The following is a 6881-nucleotide window of genomic DNA, read 5'->3' as shown; positions in this document are numbered from 1 at the left end:
TTAGCTGATAAGGCGATGACCTCACCCAGAGAAGAGAGAGCCTGGCTAGCTGGAGCCTGTCCCTGCAGGATACCCTGCCCTGGGCCTCTCTCCCTGGACTTAGAGACAGGAACGCTGGCCCAAGGCTTGGGTAAGTCTCTTCCCCTCTCTGGACCTCTGATTACTCCTCTGTGAAATGGAGCACGTTCTGACCTTCAGAGGCTTGTGGGAAGCTCCAGTAAAATAAGAAATAAGACCTTGCTCGGAAAGAAGCCCTGGCAGCAGTGCATTGCTGACCATAGAAAACCATAGAACTGGAGCCTTTTCTGGAACATTCCTGAAGGAACAAAGAAAAGAGGCACTGGCCAGGGAATCAGGTGGACCTGAGTTTCTGAGCACAGGCTCTGTGTTCACCAGCCATGTACTCTCAGGCAGGCTGCCTCCCTTTCTTCTCTATAAAATGGGACAGTGTTTGTGCCGTGTCTTTCTCACACATGGTTTTCAGATGCAGAGATAACTGAGGAAGGAGAGCTGAGCGGATAAGATCACAGGTTTCAGAGCATGTGGGCCTGGCTTCAAGTGCTGGTTTGACCCCTTACTAACTGTGTGCCCTTATGTTGATGGCTTGTATAAGACCTCGGTTCTTGTCTTCTTATTTTAGAAAAATTTAAACAAGTGACACCCAGTAAAGTAGGTGAATCATAGAGTAATTTATCGAAAAATAAAAAGATATTTTGCAGGTGGATCACTTGAGATCAGGAGGTCGAGACCAGCCTGGCCAACATAGTGAAACCCCATCTCTACTAAAAATACAAAAATTAGCCGGATGTGATGGCATGTGCCTGTAATCCCAGCTATTCAGAAGGCTGAGGCAGGAGAATCACTTAAATCCGGGAGGTGGAGGTTGCAGTGAGCCATGATCATGCCACTGCACTGCAGCCTGGGCGACAGAGCAAGACTCCGTCTAAACAACAAAAAAAAAGCAGATTCCTTAAAAATGGCCTTGGACATAAAGTGCGACCTTGCCCCTGCCTGTCGCTGGGACCCCAGCTCCCAACCCCTCTTCCCTTGCCGCACTGGTTTTCTTCTCTGTCTCAGAAAAGAAAGAAGAAAAAAAACAAGAATATTTTGAAAGGTCAGGGTGGGCTGCTCATGAGGATGAGACAGCCAAGACCAGCACTAGGGAAGCTCCCTTTATAAGAATCTTCCATGATTATTCATAAGGAGGTAGGAAGAGGTGTTACTATTGTAGTAAGCGTGTTCTGGGTGGTCCTCTGGGTGCACATGCACGGCGGCCATACATATGTTTCCATACGTAGCATGTACAGCTCGTTAGCATCTTAAATCTCCGCCCAGGGGTGTGTTTTTTACTATTATAATGAGCAAAGGGTCAGTCTGAGGACAGATAAACTCAAAATGTGCATGCTCTCTGGAGGAGAAAGTTCCTACTGAAAAGAGCTTCAGTAGCCCAGCTAATTTTTGTATTTTTAGTAGAGACAGGGTTTCACCATGTTGTTCCGGATGGTCTTGATCTCTTGACCTAGTGATCCGCCTGCCTCAGCCTCCCAAAGTGCTGGGATTACAGGCATGAACCACCGCTCCCTGCTGAAGAAAGGTGTCTTTCTATCCACAGGCCTCTGGCGTTTCTTTGCCTAATGTTGAGGCAGAATGTTGATCATGATGGCAGCTTACCAGCTGTGTGATCCTGGTCAAGTTAGTTAACCTCTCTGTGCTGCGCTTTTTCTTTATCTGGAAAATGAGATGATAATATGCACATCTACCTCATCGTTATCTGAGGACTGAATGTGTTAATATATTTAAAGTGCTTAAAACAGTGCCTAACATCAGAGTGCTCTGTGCACATTAGCTTTTTTTTTTTTTTTTTTGAGATGGACTCACTCTGTCACTCAGGCTGGAGTACAGTGGCGCAATCTCAGCTCACTGCAACCTCTGTCTCCCGGGTTTAAGCAATTCTCCTGCCTCGGCTTTCCAAGTAGCTGGGAATTACAGGTGCACACTTCCGTGACCGGCTCATTTTTGTATTTTTAGTAGAGACAGGGTTTCACCATGTTGGCCAAGCTGGTCTCAAACTCAGGTGATCCGCCTACCTTGGCCTCCCAAAGTGCTGGAGTACAGGCGTGAGCCATCGTGCCCGGCCCACATTAGCTTTTACTTGTATTATTTTAAAGTTCTTGTTTTCTCCTCATGTCAAATTGCCTTTGCAGCAGACAGTGCATGGCTGCTTCCTGGAAACCTGTGGAGAAGCTGCAGAGGGGTCGATGACAATCTTGAGCCTGTCCCTGCCACTTGCACATTCAATGTCTCTGGCAAGTCCTCCCCCTTCAAAGTCCATTTCCCCATTGGTAGACTGAGAAAGATCAGGAACATTCCAGAACTCTAGGTCCCAGGGTGGCTTAGTCCCACTGAGGACTCCTGAGGGCCCCCTTTGCTCGATGACCTCCAGGAGATCTGATGGGGCTGAGGTGCCCACCTTGGTGGCCCGCCTTGTCTCTCTCACTCAACAGCTCTGGCCCTGAGAGAAAGCAGGCCCCAGTCTGGGGCTGTCACATGGACTGACCCCGCACTGGGCTGGGAAGGAAGAACTGTGGTGGGAGCCCAGGGGAAAAGGCCTGTATGCCGGTGTGTTCACACAGTCACATAAACTCTCACACAGACAGACACACAGACATCAACCTTGACACACTCAACAGACAGGCATACTCTGACATAGACACATAGTCAGACATTTAGCCCCCAACACCTTCTTGAGATGATCACAGGCCTGACCCCCTCCTGCCCCACTGTGATGTGGAAGGGTTTGGCCTGGTACTTTGCACATCATGGTTTTAAACAGATATTTGTTGACTGAACCAATGACAGCTTCATGGAGGGGTGCCCAACCTCAACCAGCCCCAGATCAGGGTTTCCAAACACAGAAACTTGAGAGAATCTGAAATAGCTCCCAGGTGAACCATTCTAACTCTAAGAGGTACAAATGTACTCAAATGTTGATATGGTTTGGCTCTGTGTCCCCACCCAAATCTCATCTTGAATTGTAATCCCCAGGTGTTTAAGGAGAGACCTAGTAGGAAGTGATTGGATTAAGGAGGCGGTTCCCCCATGCTGCTCTGTTGATAGTGAGTGAATTCTCAAGAGATCCAATGGTTTCATAAGGCAGTTTTCCCTGCTCTTGCTCACTCTTCTCTCTCCTGCTGCCTTGTGAAGAAGGTGTCTGCTTTCCCTTCCTCCATGATTGTAGATTTCCTGAGGCCTCCCCAGCCATGTGGAACTATGACTCAATTAAACTTCTTTTTTAAAAAAATAAATTACCCAGTCTTGGGCAGTTCTTTATAGCAGTGTGAGAACAGACTAATACAAATATGTCTTAGATAAAACGCAATTGACCAGAGGTGGTTACAATAGAATGACAGAGGTAATACAAGTTTTCCTCATTTTAGAAGTCTCTTTTCAAAACATAAATTAAAAGTAAAGGTAATAAATGTTTTTTTTTTCCCCTAGGAGGCCTTTAAATAAAATTTTTAAGTAACTATAATATAGATGGAACTCAGGTATGGCAAAGCCTAGGGTGCCTGGGGTTTGTGAAACACCATTGACACCATCCAGACCCCTCTTCACCGTCTCATAAATGGGGAAACCCAACCAGGGAATGGGTTCTTTCGAGATGAGCACTGATGTAGGGGCCTGGAGGGCAGGGCTCTGAGCTCTGACTCTGACTGACTGTGTGACCTCCAGCAAGTCACTTCATCCTTAGCCTCTTTCTGATTCCTCAACTGTGAAATCAGAGGGAAATGTATCCCTTCACCAACTGCCTCCCAGGGTGTTTGTGAGGCTCACTAGAGGCACTTCATGACCAGATTTAGGGAACTGCCTCAATTAGAGGCAGAGCTGAGCCTAGAACCCAGGTCTTCAAAGGTCCCATGCAGGGCTTGCTCCAGAGCAGTGCACAGCACAATGAAGGGAAGAGAATGGATTTGGGAACAGACAGACAGGTGCCTGAATTCAGTCTCTACCTGCTTATTCACTCCTTCAAATTTCTTGGAGTACCTACCATGGGTGGGACACAGTGCTAATTACTGGGACGGCAATGGGGAGTTGAAGGAGGCAGGCAGTAGTCAAAATATTATACAGATAAATGTAAGTGCAGTAAATGCAATGCATTGGTTCCCAATGTAGGGACAGAGAATTGTTCTGCTCACGGAGGTCAGCATAGCCATCATCCCCCAGGAATGATGATCAAGCTGATGTTGAAGAGAGAGGGGAGGTTAACTTGACAAAGGGAAAGTAAAAGCATCCCAGGCAGAGGAAGCAGACTATGCAAAGGTCCTGGGGCTGGAGGGAGCAGGAGCACTTGAGAAACATCAGCGTGGCTGCAGTACAGAGTACCAGGTGAGGCGTGCTCAGCCCAGAGAAGCTGGAGAGCTGAGCAGGTCCAAGAAGGCAGGGCTCACGGGTCCATTAGAATTTGGGCCATAATTGTTAGAGCAATGGGAATCCATTAAAGGCTTTTAAGCAGAGAGTGATATCCATTTTGATAAGCTCACTGGCTGCAAGTCAAGTGTGAAAGAAAGGAACATGAGGGGGGACTTCCTTTACAGAAACCAGAACATGCAATGAAGTCACTAAAATCAGATCATTGTGATATTAGAAAGGCATAGACAAGTAGATCTGTGGAACAGGATAAATGATACAGAATTAGATCTCAGGATATAGATGTTAGCATTTGACAAAAGAAGTATCTCATCACAGTGGGAAAAGGATAGTTTATTTCACAAATGGTGCTGGCCTGATAATGTAACCCTCTGGAATAAATAAAATGAATCCTCATCTTAAACCACAAAATCGGGTGGGGGGATGGGGGAAGGATAGCATTAGGAGATATACCTAATGTAAATGACGAACTAACGGGCACAGCACACCAACATGGCACATGTGTACATATGTATCAAACCTGCACGTTGTGTACATGTACCCTAGAACTTAAAGTATTAAAAAAAAAAAAAAACTTGGAAAAAAAAATAAAGCTTGTCTACCATGAATCATTAAAATGTCAAAAAAAAATCCAAAATTTCAGCTAGATCAAAAATGTAAATGTAAGAATTAAAATAATACAAAATAATGTAAGATATTCTAACATACTGCATGTTTAATGTAGAGCAGTGGCCAGCAAACTACAGCACATGGGCCCCATCCAACTGGCTGCCTTACTTAAAAAAACAACAGTTTTATTAAATGTAATGCACATACCATATAATTCATCACTTGAAGTATACAGTTCAATGATTTTTAGTATATTCTTAGATACATGCAACCATCACCAAAGTCAATTGTAGAACATTTTCATCATTTCAGAAAGAAACTCTATACCTCTTAGCTAACCCCCATTCCCTATCCTCCCCAGCCCTAGGCAACCACTAATCTACTTTCTGTTTCTACAGATCTGCCAATCCTGGACATTTCATATGAACAGAGTCATATTATAAGTGATCGTCTGTAACTGTTTTTTTTTCTCAGCATGCTTTCAAGATTCATCCATGTTGTAGCAATATCAGCACTTCACTCCTTTTCATGGCCGAATAATATTCCATTTTATGTATCCATTTATCCATTGATTGACATTTAGTTTGTTTCCTCCTTTTGGCTATTATGGTTAGTGCTGCTGTGAACATTCAGGTACCAGTATTTGTGTGAACTATGCTGTCATTTTTCTTGGGCATTTACCTAGGAGTGGAATTGCTGCTGCCTTTTTTTTCTTTCTTTCTTTCTTTTTTTTTTTTGAGACAGAATCTTGCACTGTTGCCTGAGCTGGAGTGTGGTGGCATGATCTCAGTTCACTGCAACCTCTGCCTCCCAGGTTCAAGCGATTCTCCTACCTCAGCCTCTGAAGTAGCTGGGATTACAGGTACCCGCCACCACACCCAGCTAATTTTTTTGTTTGTATTTTTGGTAGAGATGGGGTTTCACCATTTTGGCCAGGCTGGTCTCGAACTCCTAACCTCATGATCTGCCCGCCTCAGCCTCCCAAAGTGCTGGGATTAAAGGTGTGAGCCACCGCGCCCGGCCTGCTGCCTGCCTATTTTTATAAACAATGTTTTACTGAAGCATATTTGTTGGCATATTTATGGCTGCTTTTGTGCAATGATGCCAGAGTTGAGTACTTATGATAGAGACCATACACCCCTCAAAGCCTGAAATAGATACTTTTTGGATTTTTATGCAAAAAGTTTCCCAATTTCTGATCTAGAGCCTGGGAAGACCTTATTTGTCAAAGAAGAGAGCCTGGCCTGGTGCAATGGCTTATACCTGTAATCCCAGCACTTTGGGAGGCCAAGATGGGTGGATCACCTCAGGTCAGAAGTTCAAGACCAGCCTGGCCAACATGGTGAAACCCGGTCTCCACTAAAAATACAAAATTAGCCAGGCGTGGTGGTGGGTGCCTGTAAACCCAGCTACTCAGGAGGCTGAGGCAGGAGAATCTCTTGAATCTGGGAGGTGGAGTTGCAGTAAACTGAGATTATGCCACTCTACTCCAGCCTGGGCGACAGAGCAAAACTCCATCTCAAAAAAAAAAAAAAAAAAAAAAAATGGCTGTGGTTCACGTTTGTAATCCCAGCACTTTGAAAGGCCGAGGCGGGTGGATCATCTGAGGTCAGGAGTTCGAGACCAGCCTGGCCAAAATGGCAAAACCCTGTCTCTACTAAAAATACAAAACTGAGTTGCGCATGGTGGTGCATGCCTGTAACCCCAGCTACTCAGGAGGCTGAGGCAGGAGAATCGCTTGAACCTGGGAGACAGAGGTTGTAGCGAGACGAGATCGTGCCACTGCACTCTAGCCTGGGTGACAGAGTGAGACTCCGTCTCAAAAAAAAAAAAAAAAAAAAAAA

The 6881-nt window shown here is 45.3% G+C and overlaps 1 pseudogene; it reads right to left on the bottom strand.

Moving 5' to 3' along the window:
- Positions 1 to 2182: 2182 nt before the first annotated feature.
- Positions 2183 to 6881, bottom strand: part of LOC108532074 (corepressor interacting with RBPJ 1 pseudogene) — a 38218-nt pseudogene continuing 33519 nt past the window's right edge.

This window comes from Rhinopithecus bieti, unplaced genomic scaffold (genome assembly GCF_001698545.2).
Source record: "Rhinopithecus bieti isolate Rb0 unplaced genomic scaffold, ASM169854v2 scaffold_7673, whole genome shotgun sequence".
NCBI classification, from domain to species: Eukaryota; Metazoa; Chordata; class Mammalia; order Primates; family Cercopithecidae; genus Rhinopithecus; species Rhinopithecus bieti.
The sequence above is the reverse complement of the archived record's forward strand: the minus strand, read 5'-3'. Positions and strand labels throughout refer to the sequence as shown.